General features: G+C 39.1%; 1 long non-coding RNA gene across 1 annotated transcript; it reads left to right on the forward strand.

The window, feature by feature from the left end:
- Positions 1–346: 346 nt before the first annotated feature.
- On the forward strand, positions 347–6749 carry LOC131825276 (uncharacterized). The gene is made up of 2 exons (XR_009351189.1): positions 347–6213; positions 6438–6749. It is a non-coding gene; the product is annotated as an uncharacterized LOC131825276 (long non-coding RNA).
- The last annotated feature ends 8333 nt before the right edge of the window (positions 6750–15082 follow it).

Genomic DNA, 15082 nt, shown 5'->3' on the forward strand with positions numbered 1-15082 from the left:
TGTCACACTTAGTTTTATGTATTAATATCATTACTGGCATATATCTTTAGAAACATTCATTTTCTGTATTTCAAGATACAGAAAGGTATGTTGTATTAAAGCAGTCTTGCATGCAAACCAGTCTTTTCAGCAGGAGCTCTTAATTTAGAAATAGTATTTTCCTTAAAGAATTCCTAATTAGGGGCGCCTGGGTGGCTCAGTGGGTTAAAGTCTCTGCCTTCGGCTCAGGTCATGATCCCAGGTCCTGGGATCGAGACCAATATCGGGCTCTGCTCAGCCTGCTTCCTCCTCTTTCTCTGCCTGCCTCTCTGCCTATTTGTGATCTCTGTCTGTCAAATAAACAAATAAAATCTTTAAATAAAAAGAATTCCTAATTAGAATTATCAAAGGATGTTAGATTTTTGTGAAAGCAGATGACATAAAGAGTTGGTCATTTTTTCCCCAGCAATGGCTTATACAGAGAATTTTTCTTAAATGTAAGAAAAAAGTTAATGATATAAAAAGTGATCTTAGCATTCACCAAGAGGTCAGGATATGGGTGACGCTGACAGAACAATCCATTTTACTTTTAGAAGATGCATTTCTGTGCTTTTGAAGACAGGAAGACAGGTGCTACTTCCAACCGCAGTCAGTAGCAGGCCACACGATCAATCACTTTTCACTGCTGGAACTTGGGTAAATTCAAAAGGAAACATAATATTCTTTGCCCATTTCCTGACAGCACAGAAGTTGACTTAGCTTTAAAATCAGTTACTGACAGGACACCTGGGTGGCTCAGTCGGTTAAGTGTCTCCCTTCAGCTCAGTTCATAGTTCCCAAGTCCCATGGGATGGAGAACTGAGTCAGGCCCCCTGCTCAGCAGGGAGCCTGCTTCTCCCTCTTCCTGCTGCTCCCACCGCTTGTGCTCCCCTCCTCTCTCTCTCACTCTTGTTCTACCTCAATAAATAAAATCTTAAAACTCAGTTACTGAGATGTAACATAAAATAATCACATTCTACAGAAAACGTGATTTTTAAAAATTCATACAAATAAACAGTTTAGAAAACCAGCCACTTGAATATTTTTTGTCACAATACTAAAGGTCTTTATGAAGAATTACTGAAAGAATACACTTTCTAGGAGATTTTAGACCATGTAGGAAGTTCAAACACAGAGGGCTGAACTAACAGTCAGGTGCTACTGTTTTAAATCATCTGTGACTGTTCTAGGCTGGACATGAAGAGGGTGAGCTCTTGAAATATTTGGAGTATATCCTAATCTCTCCTCTAAATCATTCTTTGTCCCCACTAAAACTTTCCCACCCTGAGTCCTCTCTCCTCAGTCCTTTATCTCTGATTCCAAAGATGACTAGCTAACTCACCTACTAAGTCCAAGTGCCGATGGGAGGGGCTTCAACTCAACCTTTTCCTTCCTCTCCAGACAACTTCTTTCCATTTCAACAACAGCTTACCGGAAACCTTGCCAGCCAACTTCCTTCTCTCACCCCAAGGATGGTACTAGTGGTAAGAAATTCAGACTAAGTGGAAGGGAAGGGAAGCATTATGACAGATGTAGAATTTTTAGAGGGGCAGGTTTTTGAGGGATCATGTTGGCAGCCACCTTTGACCTTAGGTCAAAATGGTAATCAAGAAATTGTCATTCCAAAGATTAACCATGACAGTTCCAGATTTTCTCAGGATCTGGATCTTCACATACCTGCATTAATCTTCACTGCTTATTATCATGACCTAAGCCAAAACAGCAACTTCCAAATATAAGAAATCAGAGTAACTTCTGGGGAATACCAGATATGCTTTCTTAGGCAATTAGTCACTAGTCACTTGTAGTGATTGGATCCAAATAGGGATCAACACTGAATTCCATTTTAATGCTTGTGTTTTTTACTGGTATATAAGAAAATTAAATAAATGTGGGAAATACTTCAAAGAAATTATCTGCATTTAACCATTTTAATTTTCAAAAACATAATTTCTTTTCATCCATTAAAATGGCTTTGGATGAGAATTTGTACTGCTCCATCAATATAGGATCATGCCTTTTAGCAGAAATTGGTGTACATTCCCTTCATAACAACAAATAAATAGTTTCCAATTAATTGCACATTTCAGGATCAATAAACTCATGATGGCTGAGTTATGAAATTCAACCACTGTGACTCTTTTTTAAAAGAAAATTCTATGACATGCAGTTCTTTTGGTAGGCGAATATTAAGTAGCTGGTGCTAGGAATAAGAAAAATGGGAAAATATACAGGCATATACAATTGTGGAAGGCTATAACTTATAATTCATCATGAAAAGAGATCCTTAGTGACAAATTTAGGACATATTCTGTTCTGAATATATAGCTGATACCATCTTTCCTGGCAAATCAGTAAGGTAAGAATTAAAGGATTGGGGTACTTGGCTGGCTCAGTTGGTAGAGCACGCAACCCTTGATCTTGGCATTGTGACTTCGAGCCCCACTTTGGGTGCAGAGCTTACTTAAAAATGGGGGGGGGGGTGCGCCTGGGTGGCTTAGCCGGTTAAGCATCTGCCTTCAGCTCAGGTCATGATCCCAGCGTCCTGGGATCGAGCTCTGCGTCGGGCTCCTTGCTTAGTGGGAAGCCTGCTTCTCCCACTCCCTCTCCCTCTCCTTGTGTTCCCCCTCTCGCTGTATCTCTCTCTGTCAAATAAATAAATAAAATTTTTAAAAAATAAATAATTTTTAAAAAGATAACATTGAAATCATGTGGCCCTCCTCAAAAAAAAAAAAAAAAAAAAAAAATCATCCTTTAGGAAAGCTTAATTTGAGGAAAATTTTCCCCAGAGTGCTCCCTTCAGTTCTTACTACCAGAGGAAAAGTAGGCTTGCCATATGATGAAAGATATCTGGTACTATTATTTATCTAGCATATACCAAGGGCTTCACCTTGGTAGATTTTTATCTAAGGTGAGAAGGGACGGTTTTGACACTCAATTACTTTGAAATCCTAGATTTGTGCCATAGTAAAGCTTATCTTGACAATGGATGTGGGCCTACAAGTACTGTGGAGTGAGGGGTTTTGAAGCAGGTCTTCAGAACCACCCTCGTGAAGACTCCTGCTCTAATTTATATTGTGTGATCCAGACAAATTTCTCATGTATTGCCAAACACTGGAAATTATGCTTGTCACAGTCTTAACAAATGCTTAGCAGCTGTGGCTATTGATTGCTGGGTCTAGAATTACGTCCAATTCGTGTCCTACCACTCTACCGGTGGGGTGGCTGTATTCTTTCCTCACTGCCTTGTGACAGCATCTTCTGCCCAGTGTCTTGGCTATTAGCCCAGCCTTTGTTGTCTGTGATCACTAGTTTTCGTTCAGACACAGAGCAATTCTGTCGTTGCTTAACTTAGTTAACAAGCCTCGTCAAAAACACTGAGAGTGAGCTCAACTTCAATACTCATGGGCCTTCTGGCCAATCGGATTGTCTACAAGTCTACTGAACATACTTTTTAAAAAGCTGTTCTCGGATATTTTCTCCTTCTGTTTATTGGGGTTAATGTTTTTCATCTCTCATTGTTTTTAATGGGATTTACGATTTTGTAGTAGAGTCAAACTGCTCATTCTCTGCAGTTTTAGGAATTCATCGTGCCTGAGAAGTCTGTCTAGATACATGGTACCACAGTTTCTGCTTGAGCACTGAGATCAGAAGACCCCATGATGCTTTTCATTTCAGCATACCTTCAGAGTCTGAGCCAATAAAAAGAAAGGTGTTAGAATGTTTAATACAGTATATAGCACATTGTGAAAAACATTTGTCACTTTTCTGAGTACTCTAATCAATTTGTGAAAAAAAGATGAAAGACAAAAAAAAAGAATCCAACTATTATACTAAATGCATTTTTTTAATACCTGTGTTCAGATGTCATCTTTAAAGAACAGGAAGAAAATGTGTGGGTGGAATAAGTATGCTATTTACCTTTAATATGAATTAGAAAAAGCTCTTTAAAAAAGGTTTGAATTATATTGGTTGGAGAAGAACCAACATAAGGATATTAATATTTATGGAGTATTTACTATATCTAAGGCACTATGGGTAGGGGGGGAAAGTTATTTTTACAGTCTTTATTGACTAAAAAAAATCTGTAAAAGGCATTAAAATCCTCAACTGACATCATTTAATTCAAAGCTCTTCATCTTTAAGTTAATTCATCTCAAAAAAAGCAAAGGTAAGAAAAAAATTACTATCAGTAAGAATGATATATTTCCTTGGTTTGGAAATTTCCAAACCACGATATTCTTCCCTGTCAAAATACATTCATTGGGGAATTTTTTACTTTAGAATTTCTTTTGAACTTAATCACAGTTTTTACATCTAGCTGGTTTCATGATTAAATAAAAGAGAAGGTGATTCCCCTCTTGTATGGAGGAGACCACATACTTGAATGGTACTCTAACTTCTAGGTTCTGCTATAGTAACACTGAAACCAGAAGCTTGTGGGAGAAATGTCACTTTATCTGAGAGAGTAAAATCAGACTCTAACAGGAAGTAGCAAATTCATCTTTTTCTTTTTTCTTACTCCACTCATTGCTGAAGACAAGAAGTTTGAGAAACAGTACTTTTTAAGTCATACTTCCTTTACGTAGATCAAAACCAAAGCCACTGGGTGGTGCTTTCCCCACGGGAATCTCTAAAGAGCAAATGGGGCCATTTAATGATGGATTCATTAAAAGAGGGACCCCACTGCGTATACCACACCTCTTGAAAAAAAAAATAAATAAATAAAGCTAAAGCCTCAACTGTTTACTACAGAATAAAAATCTAGCCCGAATCTGACCTTTATAAACCAGGTGAATTCAGGTTTAATTTTCACAAATCATAAAACACTATTTTGAATGTTTTGGCCTTTTACTTAAATGATCTAGTTCCCAGGTAAAACTTAAATCAAAAACGTACTGTCAGAACTCAAGGGTCGCCTCTTTACATTTTAGCATGTGGTGACTCTGAAGAGTTGTTTTGGTTTTGTTTTAAAAGAACATAACACATATGCATAAATAACTCCGAATTTAAAATATAGATTTGAAAATAGTCCTCAAATACATTTAAAGGTAAAAATGCCTTTTAATCGCCAGTTTCCCTACCCTTTTCAATAAATTACTTCCTGGGATTCAGTGAGCTCACTCTCTGTCTTAAAAGGAAAATAAAGACTGTTTTTGCTTTCAGATTTATATTCCCTCACTCCAGCTTTATGACTATGTGTGCACACACAACCATTTCTCTCTCTCTTGCAGGTGGCGCAGACCAGGAAGGGGAAATCTGTGGTTTTAAATTCTTTATGCCTCATCCTCTGAATGCTGGAGGCTTGCTGTAGGCTGTATGCTGTTAATGCTAATCGTGATAGGGGTTTTTACCTGCAACTGACTCCTACATGTTAGCATTAACAGGGTATAATGCCTGTTACTAGCATTCACTGGAACAAATTGCTGCCGTGGGAGGATGACAAAGAAGCATGAGTCACCCTGCTGGATCAGCTTAAGACTTCGGGCTTGATTGTTTTTGTTAATCATAATCTGGTCACCGAGAAGTTCCACCTTCAGTTTTTAAGAGAGTAAGGTCATTCAAAAGATTTACCAGCAGCATTCTGAATGCAACCACTTTTACATGAATCTTCAAGCCCACATCTTTGTTTTTATTTTTAGTGAAAAATGTATTCGCGTAGTTTTTAATTCAAAGTTATGGTGTGTTCACTGTAACTGTTCAGCAGCACTCTTCATAACTCAGCTGAAAGACATATGAACTAAACATATTCTGAAACAAATTTCTAGAATATCTCTGTAATTAAAAATTAAAAGGACCCTGCAGTTGCATCATGGATGGCCCAGCAACATTTTTAAACAGATTCACAAGTTGGCATTTTTCCCCCCTCATTTAACAATTTCCTATTTAGACAGTTAACACTTTTATTTGAATCTTAAGGGGGAACTGTATGGCTATGACAATGAGTTTTTTTAGAAATGAAATATTTTACCAATTAGCATGGTAAATGATGTCTGAGATAAACCTCTCTCTTTTCCCTAAAAGGCACAAAGGCTTAATAAAAAAAAAAAAAAATTCATATTTGAAAAGAAGTCCCAAATCTAGGTTCTTGAGTTTAATAGCTTGGCCACATAATCATGTTGTGGGGTCAGAGAATCCACTTTTCCTCTCAAAGTCTGTGTGTTCATCCACAGAATGGGGCTAACAATTTACAAGGTTGGTGTGAGGGGCGCCTGGGTGGCTCAGTGGGTTAAGCCGCTGCCTTCAGCTCAGGTCATGATCTCAGGGTCCTGGGATCGAGTCCCGCATCGGGCTCTCTGCTCGGCAGGGAGCCTGCTTCCCTCTCTCTCTCTCTCTGCCTGCCTCTCCATCTACTTGTGATTTCTCTCTGTCAAATAAATAAATAAAATCTTTAAAAAAAAAAAAAAAAAAAAAACAAGGTTGGTGTGAGGCTTATGTGAAATAGAACTAATTTGTAAAATAGAATGTGTTACATTAATGTTTTAGTAAAATTCATCCAAGAACTAGTTACCCCCCACACACACTTTGTTAGAGAAAAGCTAATGATTTGATTTACAGAACTGTTCAGATTTGGATTTCTCTGCAGCTGTTTTTTTTTTTCCATAATTGACTATATCATTTACAAATAAACAGTTAATCATAATTGTTAGCATATTTAGCGATACTTGTATTAGCAACTCTTCTCAACATTTTGTCAGTTGTAAGCCAAATAAACCTCTTTTAGTCACTTAGTTGATTTAAAATAATTTGTTATGGCCTTTTTTCTTTTGCAAAGTATAAACTGTAATTTCAGAAGTCATTTATGCAAAAAAACAAACCCAAAAAAAGACAATGGGAAGAAATTATGAGAATACCAGCGGGAACAGTCCTGATCCCCAGGACGTGGTAGTCTCATCTCAGGGCATCCCCTCCACCTGGCCCACATTTGTGCTTGAGTTGTGTGTGCTGCCAAGATAAATTTCTCCTTTTTTTTTTTTTTTAAAAAGATTTTATTTATTTATTTGACAGAAAGAGGGGGGGAGAGAGAGAGCACAAAAAGGGGGAGTGGCAGGCAAAGAGAGAGGGAGAAACAGGCTCTCCACTGAGCAGGGAGCCTGACTGTGGGACTCAATCCCAGGATCCTGGGATCATGACCTGAGCCGAAGGCAGTTGCTTAACCAACTGAGCCACGAAGGTGCCCTAAATTTCTCCTCTTAACCCCTGAGACGGACATTTGGCTCCAAGGAACCCCAGAGTAGGCACACCACATTGACGGGAGTTCCTTCAGACCATGCATTTATCTGCACTGCTCATCTCTAAGAGGAGTCCTTGTTTGGAGTCCCAATTCTCCACACCCTTGCTTAGTGCCTCGTCAGAATGTTAGGCCTGGAATAGACTCATCAAGTATTACGTTCCTGCTGTTATAAGGAAAAGCCATGAATATCGAAAAGTCAGCTTAAGAAAAACTCTGCCATGAGGGACACCTGGGTGGCTCAGTCAGTAAAGCATCCAACTCTTGGTTTCGGCTCTGGTCATGATCTCAGTGTCCTGGGATCCAGCCCCACGTCAGGCTCGTGCTCAGCACAGAGTCCGCTGAACATTCTCTCTCCCTCTGCCCCTGCCCCTGCTCGCGCTAAGTAAATAAAATCTTTTAAAAAGAAGAGAAAAGCCATGCTGTGAAAGGCTTTATTTAAAGAGAGCTTGAGTACATGAAACTTGGGTGAGTTCCTTAATCTGTGAGCCTCAGTTTTCTCACGGGTGACATGATAGGTCTATTTCAGGAGGACGGTGAGCTCAAGCAAAAGAGGGCGTGTAAAGAGCGCAGTGTCTACTACACATTACGTGTTAAATAAACACTGGCTTTAACGCTTCCAGATTTTGGTTATTAAATCCAATGGGCTCTCCCTGATGGCACACTAGCTCCAACCTAACCATAATCCCATGGTGACAACCCAGTGAAGTGAGACCTGCCACGGGTGCTGGGTGTTCTCTGATGCCCAGCTCTTCCTGATTTCCCCATCTGTTGGTTCTCTTGACCGATAGGCTCAGCTGTGCCAAAAATTCTTGGAACATGCATGAGACTGGGTGTGTCTTTATGTTGGAGAAAGGGGTAAGTAGCAAGTGTATATATTTTGAAGTGACAAACTCAGGGGGCCTGAAGTGAAAGCAGGTGCCGTGGCAGATGGAAAAGGTAAAAGGAACCTGATTTTGTACACAGAATGCTGAACAGAGTGAAGCATGACATCATGCAGGACATGGTTTCTTTAAAAAAAAAAAAAAACAAAACTTTGAATATCAAGACGGTTGCCTAGGATCTGACCCACTTCCCTATAAACTTGCTGAATTAGAGACTACTCACTCTTAGCAAAAAGACTCAGTAACTAAAAAAAGAAAAAAAAAAAAAAGAGAAAAAAGAAAAAATAGAATAAGGACGGGGAAAGAAATGAAGTCAGGGAATTCAAGAATATAAACATGGAGTATGAGAATTTTTCCAAAAATAAAGAGATGACAAGTACTTTGATCAAAGAAAGTAGGGAAAACTTCTGAAGAAGAAAAAGAGCTTGAAGAAAGTAAGAAGTCTGATAAGGAATAGCATGGAGGACATTAGGAGAAGGAAAGGAAAGTGAGTTGAGGGGAACTGGAGGGGAGACAAACCATGAGACATTGTGGACTCTGAGAAACAAACTGAGAGTTTTGGAGGGGTGGGGGGTGGGGGGTTGGGTAAGCCTGATGGTGGGTATTAAGGAGGGCACGTATTGCACGACCTTGGACTAGCCATAAAATGCATAAAATGAATCTTGGTACACTGAAAATATAAAATTAAATTTAGAAAAAAAAAAAAACAAGAAAGAAAATAAGTCTGTAAATGGGAAGCACTCAAAAGAAGTTGGCCCATTAGGTGGTTTTTCAGGTAATAATGACTAGGAAACAGTGAAATCAAGAGTAAAACTTGCACCTAACTGTTCAGCTTTCCACTCTGGACTTCAAATTCTTTCATGGCAGTAAGAGTAAGGAAATAATGTATACATAGAGGGTTTGGGTTTTTCTGGTACTATTATAACAGATCTAAGTGTTCAGGAGGAGCCTTCATCTGCTTAATCCATATACTCCTAACCACTGGAGTACGGATTTGTTTTAGATAGATTTCTCAAATATCACTCTTCTACGCTTCTTTGCAGTATTCAGGGATTTCCCAGGTCACTGGCTCTAAAACACTCCATCACAATTTGTTGTGATGTATAAATGACTGCACTAGAACAGGCGTATCCTGGAGGCCAATCCACTGTCTTGTAGGTTTATCTCTTATGCAAATACTGACTTAATCACACTGTTACTATTCCAAGTCCAACTGTCCAAACAACTTAAGTTTAAATATACTGAACATTTTACTCTATACCCACAGGCTCAGAGAGGTGATTTTTAGTAAATAAAAGGTCATTACAGCAAACAAATGACTGAAAAGTTCTACATACAGGTGAAGAGCTGGGGCAGTGATTCTTACTTTGGAAACATGTCAAGGTGCAGGCTCCCAGGCTCCCACTGCAGAGCTGTGATTCTGTAACGGAGCTCAGGAAGCGACCTTTTACCAGGTTAACCAAGTGATCCAGATGCAAATGGTTCCTAAATCAACTCTGAGAAACAGCGGTTTATACCCAGTGCTACTGCTGATGTGGCAACCAGGAATGGCGCCCAGCAGAAATCCTGCAACACGCAGATATAATTCGGTTTACTGTTCACACACGGTTTATTCTGTGTAATGAGAGGTTCTGCCACACGGGTGGAGCGACGGGGTACCCGATCATTTTGGGGGATAAGCAGCCATTAAAATGCAGGTCCCATTATCCACCCCAACCAAAAACATTAACGACCTTGGACTAGCCATGCCCATACCATCAGCGGTGGCTTAGAGCAGTCATTAAGGAAGGTCAGTGAAGGGATCGGGTGCCAGTTCCTGCCTCAAGAGTGGCTTGACTAAGAAAACAATCACAAAATATCACCACCACCTTAACTGGCTCTGTGCTGCCAAAGCTTCACCAGTCAGGAGACTGAAGAGTCCACTTAGGAAAATCCTACCCTTTCCCAAATGCTGACAGCTCAACAATTTTGGATCCTTTAGCTTGTGCCCAGCACATAGGAAAAGAATGCTAGAAAGCATTGCACCCACAGTGACTTTTCTAATCAGTTCTCCCAAAGTACAGTATTATGTAGCTCTCCTATAAAAGTGCTTTGTGGGGGCACCTGGGAGGCTCAGTGGGTTAACTTCTGCATTCAGCTCAGGTCATGGTCTCAGGGTCCTGGGATCGAGCCCCACATCGGGCTCTGCTCAGCAGGAAGCCTGCTTCCCCCTCTCTCTCTGCCTGCCTCTCTGCCTGCTTGTGATCTCTTTCTGTCAAATAAATAAATAAAGATCTTTAAAAAAAATTAAAAAATTTTTAAAAAGTGCTTCATGCTGTACCCATACTTATCTGTATACATGTTGCCCTCTCTTCTAGATCATGAGCTCCTGTAGGAAAGAAATATCATTTTATACTTGTCTATATCCCACTGAGCTTAGGGCTTGAGTGGAATGAGAAAATGTATCCAAGTTTTCACCGCCTTTGGAAATACAGCCTGTTCTGATGTTGAGACTATCTGTGCCTGGCATATGTATATGTCTTGATTATAGGAACCATTTTTTTAAGTTGACCTGTATGGACTCATTACAAACAGCTCAAGCATCAGTTTGGCTTCTCTTAAGTTCTGCAGATAAAGAAGGCTATCTCCATATTCATTTTAAGAAATTCCATTATTGGGGCACCTGGGTGGCTCAGTGGGTTAAAGCCTCTGCCTTCAGCTTGGGTAATGATCCCAGGGTCCTGGGATGGAGCCCCAAATCAGGCTCTCTGCTCAGCAGGGAGCCTGCTTCCTCCTCTCTCTCTCTGCGCCTGCCTCTCTGCCTACTTGTGATCTCTGTCAAATAAACAAATAAAATATTTTTTAAAAAAATAGGAAAGAAAAAGAAATGCCATTATTGAAAGACTATATATGAAAATTTGTCCTTTTAATCTCTACAGACAGTCTTGACAATAACACCCAACTTGGAGATTCCTTAGAAATAACACTGCAGTAGTAACCTCTCCTAAAACTTCCCTATTTTCACTTTCTTTCAACATATGTAACCATATATGAAAGCCTTAAATCTCTTTATTGAATAAATTTATCTTTAAGTACGTTATCTATACTATCAAAACTTAAAATGTTCATAGTCTTTGATCAACAGGATCACTTATAAGAATTTATATTATAGGGGCACCTGGGTGGCTCAGTCAGTTAAATGTCAATGACTCTTGATTTCAGCTCAAGTCATGATTGTGGGGTTGTGGGATCGAGCCCTATAATGGGCTCCATGCTCAGCATGGGGTCTGCTTGTCCCTCTCCCTCTGCTCCTCCCCCTGCTTATTCTCTCTCTCAAATAAATAAATAAAACCTTTAAAAACAATAAATAAAATAGGGGTGCCTTCGTGGAGCAGTTGGTTAAGCACCCGACTCTTGGTTGAGGCTCAAATCATAATCTCATCATCATGAGATCGAGCTTGGTGTCTAGCTCAGCACTCAGCACAGAGTCTGCTTGAGATTCTTTCTCCCTCTGCCTCTCCCACTCGTGCTCCTCTCTCTCTGAAATTAATAAATACATCTTTAAGATAAATAAATTTTTAAGTTATAGATCTACAAGCACATGTGTACAATCATACATACGAGTTACCAATTGAAGCATTACTTTAATAGCAAATTTAAAAATCAACCATCGATTAGATAATTGATGGAGTGATTAGATAATGGTGTACCTACAGGTGGAATACTGTATACTGAAAGAACAAAAATTAAATGTGTAACTTCTAAAATAGAAAGGAGGGGGCGCCTGGGTGACTCAGGCAGTTAAGCATCTGACTGTTGGTTTGGGCTCAAGTCATGATCTCAGCGGTGAGATCCAGCCCCATGTTGGGCTCAGCACTAAGTGTGGAGCCTGCTTAGGATTCTCTCTTCCTCTCTTTACCTCTACCCTCACCCTGCTCACACTCTCTCTCTCAAAAGAAAAAAAAAAAAGAAAGAAAATAGAGATAGTCTAAGAAAGGAAAAAGAGAAAATAAGAAAAATCAGATCAAATACTTGACAAACAATAATGTAAAGAAATGATACTCATTGTAAAATATACATGCACTAAAACTTATTAGAAGATGGTAATTCCGGGCGCCTGGGTGGCTCAGAGGGTTAAAGCCTCTGCCTTCGGCTCAGGTCATGATCCCAGGGTCCTAGGATAGAGCTCCGCATCGGGCTCTCTGCTCAGCAGGGAACCTGCTTCCCTTCCTCTCTCTCTGCCTGCCTCCCTGCCTACTTGTGATCCTTGTCTGTTAAATAAATAAATAAAATCTTAAAAAAAAAAAAAAAAAAGATGGTAATTCCAAGACTCGGTTTTAAAAGAAAATGACAATTTCATGCTATTTGCAAAAGAGACTTGAAACATAATGACCAAAAAAAAAAAAAAAAAAAAAAAGTTGAAAGTAACAGGACAGAAAACCAAATACCAGGAATATAGTAATAAAAGCCCAAGGTAATAACAGAACAAGATTAAAGAAAAAATAAATTAAGGAAACCAGATTAAAGGGGATGAAATCATTATGAGAGATACAGAGGATCCTTATTTAGTGATAAAATGTGCTGGCAAGCTACAAAAACCCAAACCAGAATACATGTGTTAACAAAAGAGTCTTAAAATACAAGCAAATACTGATTTAATTACAGCAGAAACCATCAAAGCCACAATCATTGCAGGAGCATGGATTTAAGGGAGAAAAAAAGATTCCTCTATGCTTTTTTAAAGAGAAAACTTAACATAATGACACAAAAAGCTGAAAGAAATGAAAAAATATTTATCCTATCCTGAAGAAACCTCATGGAGAAATTTCAGTATCAGAAAAGCAGATTTAAGACAAATGGCTCAGAAGTTGACAAGATGATCCCACAATACCCACTATAATGTTGAAAAAGAAGACTAAAAAAGGACTGATCCTACCAGAACTCTGACTTATTTAAATTCCAGTTAGTTAACATCCAATGTAACACGAGTTTCAGGCGTAGAATTTAGTGATTTCATCACCCAGTGTTACTTCAACACCCAGTGTTACTTCAAGTTAGAAAAGGCTTTCTTGAATTTCTTAGGCACATATAAATCATAAAGGAAAAATGGATAATTCGACCACATTAAAAATAGACAACACAAAGTTAAAAGGTAAGCCAAACTAGAGAAGGTATTTACAGTAACAAAAGTTTAACTTTCTGAATATATGAAGAACTCCTGATGAAAGGACCAAAGATCCACTTCAAAAGGGGGTTGGGGGGATAAACTGGTAACTCACAGAAGAGGAAACCTTCTTGGATAAAAAAACAAATGAAAAGATGCTCATTGTCGCTCTATGTTCAGTATTAAACAAACTGATTAAATGTTAGGATCAGGCATATCTAACCAACCTGAATGTTTGATAATGGTAACTGTTTGTGAAGGAGAGGGGAAACAGACCCACCACTGTTCACAGGGAGTAAACTGCTACAACTATTGCAGTAATTAATAACATTTAGTAAAGCTGAAGATGTTCCACTTCTAGGTATATACCCTAGAGATACTGTCAAATGTGTACACAAAGAAACATACACAAGAATGTTTTTTGTAGGGGCGCCTGGGTGGCTCAGTGGGTTAAAGCCTCTGCCTTCGGCTCGGGTCATGATCCGAGGGTCCTGGGAATGAGCCCCGCATCGGGCTCTCTGCTCAAGTGGGGAGCCTGCTTCCTCCTCTCTCTCTCTGCCTGCTTCTCTGCCTACTTGTGATCTCTGTCTGTCGAATAGATAAATAAAATCTTTTTTAAAAAAAAATGGTTTTTTGTAATACTAAAAAGGGGGCACCTAGTTAGCTCAGTTTGTGGAGCACGCAACTTGATCTCGGGGTTGTAGGTTTGACCCCTATGTTGTGGACAGAGATTACTTGGAAATAAAATCTTAAAAAAATAAATAAAATAAAATAAAATAAAATAAAAAATCAAGACCATCCTCAATGGCCAACAAGAGAGAGAAGTGAATTAACTGTGGGATTAATCACACAACAGAATAGTAAACGTTATCAACCAGCTCTGCACATTAAACTAGCTCTACACATATCTACATGTTAAATATGAAAACTAAAATGCTGAGTGATAAACTTTAAAAGGATACATATCTTGAAACAAATTATATTTAGTTTAAAACACAGAGGACACTATACATTGCAAATCATGAAGGGTTAAAGATGTGCATGAAAAAGATGGTAGTTCTTGGAAGGAAATGACAAAAGGGAGATTTTCAATGGGCAATGGGTAGGTAGCTTTTTATTTTAAAAGAAGGATCTGTAATGAATAAGGAAAAGGCTAACAATGGTTAAATTTGGGTAGTGACTATATGTCAACATTCTTGGCTGCAAACAGGATCTGCTCTTGCCAATTTAAGCAAAAAACAAATGGCTCACAAATGGCCTCAGGCTTGGCAATCTGGTTATACAACTCGGAAACATGTCATTACAGCAGAGCAGCTGTAGGGGGAGAACTACTGAGCATAGCTCTCTGAACCACTGTGGCCTTGAAAGCCACAAGTCACTGCTCCCCTAACAAAATGGATCCCATGAGCCACACTGTCTTCGTGGTGTCCCGTCTCAATTTCATACAAGTATGTCTAACTGGGGACCTAGGATGCCTGCCTGAGCCCCCAGCTACAAGGAAATTTTGGAAATTATGTTTTACTCTTCTTCTACTCTATGGAGAGAAGATCCAGAGTGGGAAGTTGTCAGAGTGGATGTTCAAGCAGTGCTAGGTATTCAAAAAAGGAGAATATCTACTTAAACAGGGGTTAAATTATTTTGTTATTTTTCTGTATGGTCAAAATAGTTCAGAATTTTTTAAAAATCAAAGTATAAATTCACCAAGGGGATGGGAGAGGAAAGCTGCAGCAGATGAGAAATTTCCAAAAGATGGGACTAATAGAACAGCAGAGGATGTCACCACTTAGAATGTGGAGAGAACCTGTC

This window comes from Mustela lutreola, chromosome 2 (genome assembly GCF_030435805.1).
Source record: "Mustela lutreola isolate mMusLut2 chromosome 2, mMusLut2.pri, whole genome shotgun sequence".
NCBI lineage: Eukaryota > Metazoa > Chordata > Mammalia > Carnivora > Mustelidae > Mustela > Mustela lutreola.